At 35.5% G+C, this 15,337-nt stretch overlaps 1 pseudogene across 1 annotated transcript; it reads right to left on the reverse strand.

Annotated features, from left to right (window-relative positions):
• Positions 1 to 705: 705 nt before the first annotated feature.
• LOC149149032 (protein TOPLESS-RELATED PROTEIN 2-like) lies at positions 706 to 14,036 on the reverse strand (annotated as a pseudogene). Its single transcript, XR_016263208.1, has 25 exons — positions 13,960 to 14,036; positions 13,681 to 13,860; positions 11,892 to 12,005; positions 11,640 to 11,798; positions 11,152 to 11,329; positions 10,909 to 11,014; positions 10,614 to 10,732; positions 6,406 to 6,544; positions 6,160 to 6,269; positions 5,883 to 5,949; positions 5,668 to 5,735; positions 5,480 to 5,575; positions 4,820 to 4,915; positions 4,562 to 4,689; positions 4,093 to 4,327; positions 3,557 to 3,700; positions 3,368 to 3,463; positions 2,919 to 3,077; positions 2,694 to 2,804; positions 2,412 to 2,591; positions 1,978 to 2,106; positions 1,786 to 1,881; positions 1,495 to 1,686; positions 1,187 to 1,356; positions 706 to 1,056 (listed from the first exon to the last, which is right to left on the reverse strand). The product of XR_016263208.1 is annotated as a protein TOPLESS-RELATED PROTEIN 2-like (transcript).
• Positions 14,037 to 15,337: the final 1,301 nt, after the last annotated feature.

The following is a 15,337-nucleotide window of genomic DNA, read 5'->3' on the forward strand; positions in this document are numbered from 1 at the left end:
TATTCCTTTTGGCATAATACACTAATGTTATTGGATGTCAAGTCTTAATATGAATATCACTATTCCTACTTACCATCCCATCCTACTTGAAAAAAGATAACCTCATTGCAAATAACAAAGGCTAAAAATCTTAACATGACTATAACATTCAAGAAATGTCCAGAAAATAATTTTCAAAATATTCATTCCAGTAAAACTCTTCCATAGTCAGCTTCTTCATCATCATAGAACAACCCCAACATAACCTTTTTCACATAAAAAGTTTCATAGTGATTCCGTGAAATTTGCTAATCGCTTCCATCATAAGCCATTATTTTACATCTAACGGTAATTCTTGAGAAAGAGGGCTAAATTCTTCAAAAAAAGATAATATTTGTTGCTCAATTGAGTTGCTCAATCAAATCAAATCTAAGGTATATTGACATTATACACTCATGAGGCTTACCAAACTGTTCTCATCTATATAGAATCAATGCAAGTTTTCATTGATGAAGTAATAAGTTTATCCACAATGAAAATATCCAAAACAGAGAATCACTGTACAGAGATGTAACAAGCATCCTTCTCACACCATTTTGGGTTAAACACCTTGAAGTTGCATTTAGCATATGTTAGAAATATCTGTAAGGAATACCATACTATTTAAATATTCATTTACAAAACATTTACAGTTGCTTAAATTCACCTTTAAGCTAATTCTGAGTAATAAAATTTAGAGCCTTGCCAAAATGACTTCCCAACTACAACACCTTGAAAAATTACAGAACAAAAATTTTGTCGGATGATAACTGACATTACAGAAGGCATACCCATGAGGAAATACTACATAAGTAATGATCAAAGTCACCTCCCACTCGTAAAAAAATTGGTGAGGCACAAATCCACAGTTAGGGGTTAAATAATTCTTTATTACATCTCCACTATCCGTTAATCCAATATCCCATTTTCCTTTATGGGGCAGGCTCAATCACATGAATACCTCCATCTGTCAATCCTACAGCAATCTGATTAGGTTCTTTCGGATTTGCAGTGATTACAACTGGATAGATATTGCCGCTGCACATAAGCAAAAGAAACAACGTTTTCATTAAGTGGGATCCAATTAACACCCAGACTATTTAACTTATACAATCCTAACATAATGGATAATACCATAATCCTTCTTTTTGCATGAGAAACAACTTACCTTCCCATATCTGGTATAAATGCAGAAGGGGCAATACGACAACGTGGCCTTAGGAATTGAGAGTCAAATACACCAATAGAGCCATCAATGAAACTAGCATAGACTAGTACACCATCACATGAATATGTGGCACTTGAAATACGTGAAGGCATTGGATCCCGAGGTGTCCACTGCAATGCAAATATTTATTTAATAACTTTTCATTCTGAAAACAATTTGCCTCCATTTGTAACACATATAACCACAACATAACTTCAAATGTTAAAAACTCTAACACCACAAAAGCATATATAAGCATATTGTCTTACATGGCAGACATATTCTAATTCAGAAGCATCATAGATAGCAATTTGGCTCTCTTGCACCACTAGCAATTGAACTTGATTAACACTGTTTAACTGAATTGTAGTATCTGTGAGCGGTGATGGCAATCTTCCTGCTGGTGAATGTATGGCTTTTGATTTACACTTCTCCCATCCATTTGTGTTCCAGACACAGAGCTGCCACCACGACATTCGTTTTAGTCAAAAGCTTTATTTCATATCTTAAATGGTGAAGGTAGATATTATGGTTATCTCCACAGGGATTAGAATATATACCTGTGCATCAGCACCAGAGGATATCAATGTATTTAAAGCTTTGGAAAAAGCCAAGCCAGTTATCCTCTTTTGGTGCCCCTCAAGTTTCACGATTACCTGTAATTAAACTAATTCAGCAGCATTCTAGGCACAGCACAAGAGATCAGGCAAAATATGCTAGGCAGTACAAGGAAAAATGCAAATCCACAACACCTTGCATTGTTGAATATTGAAAATTTGAATAGTTGAATCCTCCATCCCAATGGCAATGACGTTATTATCCAAAGGGTAGAAAGCTAGACATGTTGCCGCTGGAGGAGGGGGCATGTAGTCTTCCATGAGCTGCATCAATATAGACGTTAATACATACATACCAATTATTAAGATACAATCAAATTCAAACATACCAATTATTAAGATACCATCAAATTCTCTATAAACTTCAAACCGAGGGACCCTTTCATTCATGTAATACATGTATTACAATGTTACGCTAGAGAAGTTCATGAATTCAACAGAATAGCAGCATTAGGAAAATAACAACATTTGTTCAACCAACAAATATAGTTATATATGTAAATCACAAAACAGTATTAATTACTAAAAACAAATGCAAACAAATCTTTTGAGAGAAAATAATTCCTCACCTTAAATGACATCGGGCTAAACAAAGACACTTTCCCACCGGACGCAGAAATTACATATGAATCATTGTTTGATACAGCTATGCAAGGGACAACTTCTCCTAGGCCTCTGTCACTGGTATCATTTTTCATAATAGTACCACTAGTTGGCTGCCAAAACTTTGGTTGCACATTTGGGTTTACCTGTAAAATAAGCTCCAAATATTTATTCAACTTAAATGGACAGTTGAACAGACATTCAGCGACTGCAACTGAAACTCGAAATTTTCCGTTTGAGAGACGCACCTTGCCAGATGGATTCTGATCATTACGTTGCCACAACCATTGTTTATGTATAGCATTGCTGTCCAAAGCTAAGATACAAGGACGTGAATGCGCGTAAAGTAATCTAACAATCTGTAGAACTCAGCAAATAAAATTACATGTGTTAGTAGGGGATTTTATAATCTGAGAGAAGATGAAAACATGCTTGAGTAGTTTCAATCTACTGTATATAATAAGAGAACTTGCCTTTCCTGTTGGCAGTGGGTCTGTTAATCTGATAGACCTACATTGGACTGGATCCGTTACCTCAACAAACTTCCAGTTCATGCTCCCACTCTTACTTTTAACCTCATCTTCAAGCAGCCTTCGCTTGACGTTCACCATTGAAGTGCTTACAGTCCCATTCTATAATTGTGTGTCGATCATGGAAAAATATTTAATTAAAATATATATTACTGAAAGTTTATGTATTAATAAAATCTATATCAGCAACTACTTTTTCAATTGAAGATATGTTGATTGCAGATTTCAGGGATATCTCAGAATCTAACAGTCCAGAGAACAGAGAACAGTCCAAAGAAAGTCAAACAATTGACATCCTGACTATCAACATAAAGATGTCCTTTATCAACTAGGTAATGCAAAAATATTGCACAAGAACCAAACTTAGTAAGTCTTCGAAGAAAATCACTTACCATCGATGCCATTGGTGGTATTATTTCTGTATTTTCTGTTATGCAAAGAACAGGGCCTGTTGTATTTCCTGCACCAATAAGGTTTGGAAGTGAATCCTGCATTTCAAGGATATGCCACAATTAAGTTTTGGCCATGATTTTGGACATCTGCTAGTGAATATGCAATTTGACATCATACTTCTTCATTACCTTTGTTTCTGGTGTAAACCTTCTACTATCTAGCAAACGGAGAAGCTCAACTCCATCTGCATTAGCTAAGATCTTGATTCGATTATCACGCGTTGTAACAGCCAACAGATAACCCATTTTATTGAAACAGAGAAAAGGTCTAGCCTGCAGAAAGTGAGAGGAATCAATCAATTCAATATCCAATCATAAAGAAAATTTCAATTTTCAAGTATGTCAAATGGGTGTAGTTCAAGTGGCTGAGAAGATAGTTCTCATCCGCTGCCCAGGTTCAAACTTCACTTTGTGACATGCTTGCTCTCCTTCTCAGCTAATTCTTAAGAACTAACCCAGCCTTGAGTCTCGAGAATCTGATTTACCCTGAGTATGATCCAACTCATCCTTGGAATGAGGGGAAAACCTGGAAGGTTTCCCTGGGAATTGCATTACGTGAAGAAACCAAAAAGAAAGAAGTTCAACTGATGTAAACTCTATCACACATCCAGATCTAAATTGTTTAATGATACATGCCATGGTAAATAATAAATATATCCTTTTACCTGCAAGCAACCCTCAGCATCAGTTGTTGACAATATATTGATATCATCCATATCCCAAAACTTAATTTGACATTGATCTCCAGCTGCTAGGAACCTATTTTTAGTTGTAGCAAATTTCACCACCTCTGAAGACTGCTTTTCCAAGCCAGAATAACTTCGCTTGATTGTTCCATCATTATCATCCCACTCAACTAAGTATGATTCACCTTCTTTGCTTGTACCACATGTGAAAAGCCTAATCCCAAAAGAGACAAACCAATTAAAAACATACCCTTAGGAATAAGTGCTCTTGACAAAGCAGGCTAAAAACTGCTTTAAGTGAATTACAGATAAACCAACTACAAACATATCCTTAATAGTAATTGTTATTGATAAAGCAGACTAAAAAACTGTTTTTCGTGAATTGCTGTCGTTTTCCTGTATTAAAGCCACCCAATATATAACCACAAGGTAGGACATTGCATAATACCGTGACCCATCAACACTATAAGCCATTGAAGTGCACCCACGACCAGGAGCATCATAGTTAACTCTACATGATGGAGGATCATAGACCCAAGCTTTAATCCTCCCCGCAACATCTATAGAGAAAGTGAACTGCAGTTATTCACAGAAGATTATCAGACGTGGAAGTAAATTTTAATAATACATTTTGCAATAAAATTCTACAGAGAAAATACTCGCAAGTAATCTTTACATAGATATTGAATTTCTAGAAATCAGGTACCTGGACATTGCCTTTACTGTGAGGACAAACAGAATAGACTGGTGCTTCATGACCTTCAAAACTGTACAGCGTATACCCTGTTTCTCCATCCCATACCTTCACAGTGCACAAGAAGTTATTCTAGGAAATGATCAGAATGGTTAACATCCATGATAGTAAAATGACTTCCAATTGGCAAGCCCTTCGAATTTTTCAGAAATTTGAATATTTGGAAAGAGCATTTTCATCTAGTGCTCTGAGCCCAACTTCTAGCGGAAGAATTTCTTTAAAAACCCTCTGGCCCACCATTTTTCCCTACACATTTCTTCACCGCCATTCTATTTTTGACGTCTGGTTATGTGATTGGAAGCCACCTTTGTTTCTGGTGTTGCTAGCGTGATTTGGTGGAGCCCCTCGCCGCAGCAGCAGCAGAAATGGGTTTGTTTAGTGGAAGATTTAGCAGTGGAGAGGCTCTGTGGGTATTGGCTGTGTGTTTTCTGTTGGGGTTGGAAATGGCGTCCGGGAGCGAGTTCATAGATGGAGGCAAGAGTGGCTGGATCATACCCACAGGTTGTGAAAAATATTTTTTCTAAATATCCATATTTCTGACCAATTGGCCAGCCCTAACTGATCATTGGGAATTTATATATTACTCAATCAAAAAACAGGTATTAAATTTACCTTAATGATCTTATCATCTCCACAACTGACGAGACAAAGCTTTCCTTGAAGGTATACAAAAGCAATGTCATTCACACCACCGATATGTGCATCAATCTGCAATGTTGTATTACTATTGTCACTCACAGCCATGTATAAAAAAAAGCAACTGCGACAAAATGTAGCATTTTTTCAGCTTTAGTATGAACCTCAAGGTGTTGCGTCAACTCGCCAGCCACACGATATATGTGAACTATGTGTTTAGAAAATGCCACACCTGCATGTCAGGTTATATCAATGAACAGTGCATTCTATATAGTAATCAGTATGGCTAAAATAGCCTTATCACATTCCCATATGAGGAAAGTGTCATGCCAAGCATATAAACGCCTAAACATTACACGAAGAAGGCAACTTTACATACCAATAAATGCTCCATCTGGGCTCCATACACAACGGATCACTGAAACAACTGATTCTGAGAGAGCCGCCTAATTACAATTGACAGGAAATGATGTGAGTCACTCAATTCTATGCGTGTAAGATACTTTGCTTTTTTGGTTTTGAATTTATAATTTCTTAGAAAAAACATGTACTTTTAACGTTCTTAACCATAAAAAAAAATACTAATATTATGAACCTTAAATATAAAAAATATTTTTTTCACCCAAATCACTTAAAACAGAGTGTTATATCTTCACCTGCACAACCATGGTGCGATTTGAGGCAATCCAATCTTTGAATGATTTATGAGCTAACTTTTCACTTGATCCTACTTCCCAAATTGCAATATCACCGACATCGGTTCCAACTGAAAGTTATTCATCCAATTGACTAGATTTAGAAGGCTTTTCATAGTTAGAGTGCATTTAAGATAAAACTGTAGATCAGAAAATTGCATTAGGAGACTAAAATACAGAAATCTGGCGAATTAAATTGCAGAGTACCTAATATGATTGTCTGCTGCTCAGGATGAAAATCCAAGCTAACAACATTTGAACCCTGGTTGAGGGTTCTCACAACAATTTTAGGAAGATCGTTTCCTGAGTACTTGTCACGAGAGCAAGTTGGTCCTAAATGCTTGATCTGCAGATAGAAAAGAAATTTAAATGGTAATAATTCAGAACCAGGTAACATTCAGAAGTAAGCAATAAGTCTGCGAAATATCTCATCAGACTAAAAAAAAGCGTTGACCTCAAACTTTTACTTTTTCCAGTAGAAAAAACATCTTTCATTATAAAATAAAAGAGGTTACATTCATCATAGTTCAAATGTCTCAGAAACAACTATTCACATCCAAACAACGATTTTGGATGGGAGGCTTCCATCCTTTGCCTGTGCAGCCACCATATTCAATAAACTTGCACATCAAAAAACAAACTAGAAAGCAATTCAGTATTTATATCACAAAGTATATGCTTAAAAATCACTAAGCCTAATTTAACAATGATCCTTAGTGTTGGAAGTTTCCTGAACCTGAAAGGATTATTGTTAAATGAATCAATTGATTACTTTATAAAATAAGGTTTTTAACAACGGCACAAAAAGGTTAAGGTTTGATAGGTTGGTATTTGCAGCAGAAATAATGATACAAAGATAATGGATAACTTACACGAAACAAAATTTACATGGTAAAACTACAACAGTGTGTCAAGGGAACATCAATAGTAAAAGGTAAAGTATTTTATTTATCAAGAAGAAAAACAACCTTACGAACCACTCTACCTATCTCACAAGTGTTCTTGATATATGTATCTTGGCACTGCCACTTTTTTTTACAAATTACTATTAACTTCCTAAACCAACATTAATATTCAAACTACTATAAAGTAAATTTTAGTTTTTATAAGTTTTTTTAATTTTGTTGTCATGAATTCTAACAATCTTCATCTTGACAATAATTTACCTAATACCTTGCCCAAACCTACCCCCAAGCCTACCCAAGACTTATTCTAGAAGGTTAGAGAAGCTAAACATCGTCACCTTCTCTATAAATACTAGTTTTGTAAACATGTCTACCCATTTTCCTGAGTGTGGACCTTCTTAAAATCTACTCCACCTCCATCAATTACATGTCTTAGAAAATGATACTTATTATCAATATGCTTAGTCTTACTATGATAAGCCAATTTTGAAGCCAAATGGATAGCACTTTGACTATCACAAAATACAACTACACTATCATGTGTTCTTCCAAGCTCACCCAAAAGACCCTTCCGCCAAATTGTCTCCTTATAGGCTTGTGAGATAACGATATATTCTACCTTAACATTGGATAAAGCAATTGTTCTTTGAAGTAGATCCTCCTAGAAGAGTAAAGACATAACCTAAAGTAGATCTCCTTTTGTCCAAATCACTTGCAAAATCAACCTAAGCACAAACATAATCATTACAACTGTTAATGGTGATGGCACCCAATTTTTACATTCCAGTGCCCTCTTCTTAGATTTGCCATGTATCTACTGACAACACCCATGGCATGTGAAATATCTATTTTAGTACATATCATCATATACACTTGTGCGTGGATTTGCACCCTACTCAACATCTAGGATTTGAGTTTGGCTCACTTGCGTCTAGCTTGGCTGCACTCTTTGCATCATGATTTGATCTGGTCTATCACTTCTTCTCTATGTGGGTTTGTAATAAATATAAGGATATTAAAAAAATAGGTATGGTTAAAAATAGAAAATTGTTCACATGTTTACAATATATTCATTAGACATATTATTAAACAAGGCCCAGACTAATTATGTGAAGGTGGAAGCTCATATACCCCCTCTTATTACTCTTAATTCCCCAATACCTAATTTACTTCTTATAAAATATTTGAAAGCAACATAGTAAGAATCAAGCGTAGAAACTGAGAAAACAAAAATTTAAAGTAAATGAAGGAGAAAAATCAATTGAAAACATATGAAAACATATCACCATCATCATCAATGTTATCATTTCTAATTATATCATCATCAAAAACATTGTCTCCTACATTTGGTTTGACTTTTTTAAATTATTCGTAAGACACATCGTCAATATTATCTTCATTCAAAACATTGTCCTAAACATCTTCTTAAAAAAAATTAATATCTATCTTCTAACACATTAACTAACTACTCTACATCATCTTCTTCTTCAATACCATCTTTTTCCCTACTTTATGAACCTTCCACTTGAATCATATCTAACAACACATGACCAACCCCCTCTACTTGAACCACCATTGGATATTGCTCATCGGTGATTTGTTGGAGTCTTTCAAGCTAATTTACTGGATCTAGCCCAAGGATCCACAGACTTGAACTGGATCCGCCTAAATATATCCAAGAACCGCCAGCGTGGCGAAGCCATGATCAACGGAAATGGATCCTTCACCTTGGAAACGGATCCTTCAATTTAGAAATGGATCCCATGTAGAATTCTAGATTTCAGATTTTACTCAACGCCGTTGAGTTTTTTGACTTTAGTTTTAGGTTTTTTTCTGGTCTTGATTGCATGTGCGGTCCCTCATTGTTCTTTTTTATGAGTTTGTCGGCCATAGAAAGGCTAAGACAGTGAGATTTCTTCCGATATCGAGAGGTTGAGATTTCTTTAGACAACGCAAAGGTCTGAGGGCGATTCATCACGCAACGACCCCACAATTTTGGTTAGTTGGATAACATTGCGAATAGCAACATTTCTTTACGGATTCCTTTAAACAGCGCAGAGGTGGTTCGACGACGATTCACAGGGTTTTAATTCGTTTATTTTTCGAATTTTTGTGGGTGGCCATTTATCTATCCCTGCAGCCTGTGGTTCGATTTTTTGAGTTTTTGTGGGGTAGCCATATATCTATCCCTGCAGCCTGTGGTTCGACTTAAGGAATGCCGCATGCGTTATGGGTTCACTACCCATGACGAATCAATTTGCTGTTAATGGAAAGCATTCTGTAGAATGAAATATAGTTGAGGATTTTCTGAAAAATTGATAAATCTTACAAAGGTAGTATAAGCTGTAGGATGCATGGAGAAATGGGAGAGATTAGGATGAACTTATAGCGGAAGAAAACTTTATCCAACATTAAGGTGGGAACTGAACCATATTCACATGAGTGCACAAAGAATTCCCCTGGAAAGACGTTCCCAAATCCTCAGTCCAGAGACTCCCTCATTTTTAGTGCCTGCTATTCTCTCTAGATGGATCGGCTCCTTCAACAAATGGTTCTCCCTGCGCTCTAATACAACTATGATGGAATACTACAACATGTTTTCATTCATTATCAGAAAATACTTAAAATCAGAAAAAACCCGTAGATGCAGGAAAACACGAAAAAGGAACTTCATCTAGAAGTCTCGGTACGTTTACAGCTACATTAAACTTTTAGATACTAGCTTTACGAATGTTACAGTGAAAATATTTATTTTAGTGATCACTGGTGCCTTTACTAGAATTTCTGAACCTACACTGAAGCTAAAGCAGGTGTCCTCTATGTCTGGGCAGCTAAAGATTTCACTATATGTATTCAGTCTGGATGATAGAGCATAGCAAAAGACTAAACCATGAGCTTAAATAATGTATTGAGGTCAACAAAGCTACACTTGTGCCTGAATCAAATTTCATTAAATACAATCAATATTATACTGAAAATAAGGTTAAAGATGTAGATATAGTATAGAGAAAAGTAGCCCCTAGTTCAGTTCAATTGGTTGGTGACACTACTGCTAAGATTCTTTCAATAATATGTTGTGTATGTTCTCAATTCAATTTCCACAGGGTCAGACATTAAGTTTTCATTGATGGCTTTACGTAACTTTATATTGATGCTTTACGTTGGGTATTTTTATGTTGATTGCTGATTCTCTGAATATTTGGCAGTTAAATTAATATAGATGTAGTCAATAATTTAACCGCACCCATATCCATCTAATTACCAAATATTCAAAAAAATCTGCAATCAACATAAACTTGAAGCTTTATACTGGTACCATCCTTTAAACCAAAAGTATCCCAGAAAATCCAAATAATTTAATACCAAATTGAGAAAAAGTACAAATAAAATGATATAGGGAGGATATCATAATACCGGTATACAATAAAAATGATGACTTGAAAAATTTTCAACACTAACAAACCTCCGAAAAAATCATTAACATAAAGCCTAAGTAATGGTGTTACATGCCTCATCAGCCTGAGTAGCACCAGATGGCTCCATCACATGTTTGGAATCAGTTGACTGACAGACAATTCCACCATTGTATGCTGAGGGAGTTCTAGGCCTAGGCCATTGCAGCAAAGGACCTGAAACATTAGAATTAAATATCATTTATTGTTCATCTTATTTTCAGCCAACAAAAGGAAAGAAAGCTACCATGCAGATTCAATTACTAAAATGTTGAATTGTTAGTGCATCTATGCTCCAATGCTCAACATCCAAGCATAAATTATCAGATTCCACAGAATATCAACCATCTAACCTGCATTTGGAAGTTGCCCATGTGGTGTTGCACCAGTAGGAGGCCTATAATTTGCCAACCATGCTGGGAGACTATGAGAAGCAGGACCAACTTGAGGTATAAAGATCTGTGACCAATCAGATTAAATGTTTATTCAAACAAGGGTTGATACAGAATTAAATCAACAACTGACTGATGCACATTCAGAAGGTAGACAAACATGAAGCAGATATATTCATTATATTAATTAAATTGTTGACTCACAGGCTGCATAGCAAAGGGACGAAAAGCGCCCCCGTTTTGACTCGACCCCACAAGAGGATTATTTACTGGAGCTGGAGTTAGAGCTCCAGTTGAAGGTGCACAGACGTGATCAACAAACAATGTTCTGACATCAACATAAGGTTGAGGATTTTTGCAAAGCATATGCTGCCAAGAAACACTGAAGAAAAACACATACACATACAAAAATGCATAAGATGTTTGTTAGAAGTTGTAAGAGATTCAAGGTGAAACCCTCTTGCCAAATGTCAAGAAATAATTCTAAAATCCAGAAGTGGGTTTGGATGCTGCAATAGTTGAAACTGAACACCATGTCTAAACAATCATTGTGAACAATGCATCCAGCAAATGTAAGTAATGCAGAATTCAACTAAGCAAGTAATGCAGAATTCAACTAAGTTCTTGCTTGTTGAAAAGTTTTAAACCTGAATCAAGAGGACATAATGATTAAAAGAGTAGAAAAGAAGAACCTTTGATTAATGAGGGCTCTAAGCCTAGAAGCTCTAATGCTAGGCAACATCAACAGGGGGCGGATCAAAGGGTTGTCTTGTACAATTGTTTTAATCTCTCGAAGCAAAGAAATTCGTTGAGTCTGTGTATCCTTATACTGTTTAAGCTGCTCGTTCTCCCTACATGTATAAACAGAAACTTAGGTTATACCTTACACGAAGAAGAAAATATTCAAGCAGGCAATAAAATATACACAGTAAAACAAGCATCACCTGAAGTCATCCATTGTAACCAGCTCTGTTATCTCTGTGTAGACTTCTGGACTGATACTTTTGAATACTTTAAGATCATTGTTAAGAATTTGGAAGGCTTTGTACCGATCTTTCCTGGAAAATCAATTGTTTAAAATTTATTTAGAAACTATTAAGTATCCACCACTGTCTGCAGAATTCTATCTTGATTGTTCTTTCGAATCACAGAACGAAAGATTCTTGCTTATGGTACACATTCATAAGATGTAAATCACGTATAGTCAAATATAAACAAACAAGTAACCCTGTAGACAAAAACAAACAAAAAGAGAAAGAGAATACTCAACATCCCAGTTAAAAACCCACTTAAGAAATCAATAACCCATAATCAACCAAATATTAGCAAAGTTGGAAACAGTAGAAAATCCATTATTTGTGAAAAGGATAAGAAACACAAATAAATTACCCCACAAACATGTAATCAACATCACATAAATTACCACATGATATCCAAAAGAATCCACAAAAGTTATATAATTGGTTCTGTACGAGACACCCATTTGGAAAGCACTACGATCTTATAAAGACAATACAAACATTGAAAAACTGAGAACCGCGTAGACAAAGAGGTGACACTTGCTGATGAATAAATATCACTCTGAATCTCCCAACAGAATAACACTAGTCAGTCAGAATATTTGCATTTTATATAGAAACTCCAAGAGCCCAAAAGCCCAACCTCTGAGATTGACATTATAGAACTGATGAAGAACCTCTGAGATTGACATTATAGAACTGATGAACAAATATCACTCTGAATTTCCCAACAAAATCACACTAGCCATTCAGAATATTTGCATTTAATATAGAAACTCCAAGAGCCCGATTGACATTATAGAACTGTTGATACCACAATAGTTTCATATTCACAATTACAAGGAAAGACACAAATTGCAGCATTCATATATTGAAAAAGAGTTCTGAAAACCAAGAAGATTAAGAACTTTATCATTTACAAGAAATCATAACCTTACTTTTTACAATATAGGATAGTGTAATAAACAGAGTCTTGTTGATTTTCCGTGCATGTAACCAAATAGAACAAACAACTTCTACGATCATCGAAGTTTCAAGAACAAACCCAAACCAAACAACGTCATTGACAAATATAACAAAAACATAAACCCAACAGAAAGATCAAAACTTATTAAACTGGTCCCATGACATTCACAAACATAAAAATGCCAGAAACCGCACAATACTCATACCCACAAATGCAATTATCCTACCGTCATAAATCTCAACTACAAATATTTTATTTTTTATATTTTAATTTTTTTATATTTTCGGAAATGGACAATTGGGCATGGATCCATCCCAACTGCTACCACTATGTATGGATCGATTCAAATTGCTACCACTAAACATTTAACATGAATCCATTTCAATACTATTATGTATGGATCTATCCAAATTATTACCACTAAACACCTAACATGGATCCATTTCAATGCCCTTCTGTAAGCACAAATAAATAAATAAAAAATCGAATCTTGATTTCACTGCAGGTAACACTTCATATTCACAACCATCACCAATGAAACTACCTCACAAGTATCTAAATTACCAATATTAAATTTATAATATAAAAATTAAGCACCATACAATAAAACTGTTATTAATTTATTATTTTTTAATCTGGAATACTAGATTATTCACATGCATTGAACCAGATGAAAAAGCAAAAACCCAATGCATCCTCTCTTTCAATCGTCACTGTAAGGCGTGAAAAGAAAATGAGAGTTCATACCTGTCCAATGCTTCTAGGTACTTCTGCTTCCTTATCTCAAAGAATATCTTAGTAGAATACATGTTGTCCTCAAATTTGGTAAAGCCCGACAAATAGCTCTCGGCCTCATCGAATTTTCCATCTAACAGAATTTCTTCAAAATACTTCAGGTCGAAGTAGATCCGGGATTCTTTCTCCAACCTGGGGTCATGCATGCCATGAAACCAAAATCTGTCACTATTCACGTATGCAAAATCCATTGAAAAACCAAAAAACATAGACCAGGGTTCAGAAACTTACACGTGGGCCGCCTCTGTGTGCTTTTCTTCATTTAGATACTGCCATACGAGGAATATCAGGTCTTTATCCAAAGACATTGTTCTCCTGAGAGGAGCTTTATGCCAGAGGTGTTACTCCGAGAAACTATGCAATTGCACCAGTAGCCAACACCCAAGGGCTCAAGAACCTGGTGCACCAAGAAACCAAATATTCTGATTATGTGGTCATGGATACAAAATACTTAAAAGTTAAATAAAATGACCAGACTTAAGTAACAGAATTTAGAATGCTCGATAACAAGCTATCTATCTCTGTATTTAGAATGCTCGATAACAAGTTATTTATCTCTGTATTTAGAAGGCTCGATAACAAGCTATCTATCTTTGTTTTGATGATGAACCATAGTAAATGGTTCCAAATTCGCTACTCTAATTTTTTTTGACGAAGAATAGAATAAATACCCAAAAACTTCTGTATGATTTATGCAGAAAAAGACTAGATATATAATCACAGAGTTGCAGCCAGAGATCAGTAACAACAAAAGCAAAAGTGAGAATAAGATAGCCGAACTACTCAACTTATTATATAGCGAGATTACCCGTTTATGACGGATTTTTAACGCGTTTTTTTACGCGCTTTAGCCTCGTAAACATTAAAATAATTTTCTTTTATTCTTTTTTTCCAGACAAAAGGGAACTTTAAAACCTACCACACCAAATGTTGTGGCTGGAGCTAAAGGGCATACTATAGGGCATTAAATGCCCCGCTACATGCGCACCCCTTAGCTATTTAATACGCCCCGGGGTGATAGATAAATAAAAAATAAACCCCACACGCCTGTTAAATAACTAACGAAAACCAAACATTTAATGCCTTATAATATGCCAATTAACTCTTGACAAATGTTGTTTACTAACAGGGCAGAGTGCTCCATAAATGCCTGTGCCTCCCAATAAAATGAATTTGTTATAATAAGAATAATAACCAGTTCGATTCTAGAACAAAAAGTGCAGTCCGACTCTCGGTTACACACCTCGAATTGTTTGACTTATACTGTACGGCCTGTATGACGTGTCAATGTCGGAAGGACCAACCGCCCTGAACTCGCCGGGAAATGGCACGCTGAGTTGCCGACAAATAACCCGGCCGGTTGTTTGTGGTACTTCTGTCCATATCGAAAAGCCCGTGATAACTTACTCGAGAAAAGATCTCGAGCCCCGAGGCCATGTTAAACCCGTTATTTCTATTTTTAGAAAGTTTTAGGTTTTTTATGTTGAAATTCTTTACCAATTTATTATTTAATATTAAATGTTATTTTTATTTTTAATGGTTTGTTTTAAATGAGTAAAAATGTAAGACAAGTTTATTGAGGCGGAGGAATTTTTTAGACAGTCAAAAG

The sequence above is a fragment of the Pinus tabuliformis genome, chromosome 9, assembly GCF_031772625.1.
Source record: "Pinus tabuliformis cultivar Carrire ecotype Pingquan chromosome 9, CPIR1, whole genome shotgun sequence".
NCBI lineage: Eukaryota > Viridiplantae > Streptophyta > Pinopsida > Pinales > Pinaceae > Pinus > Pinus tabuliformis.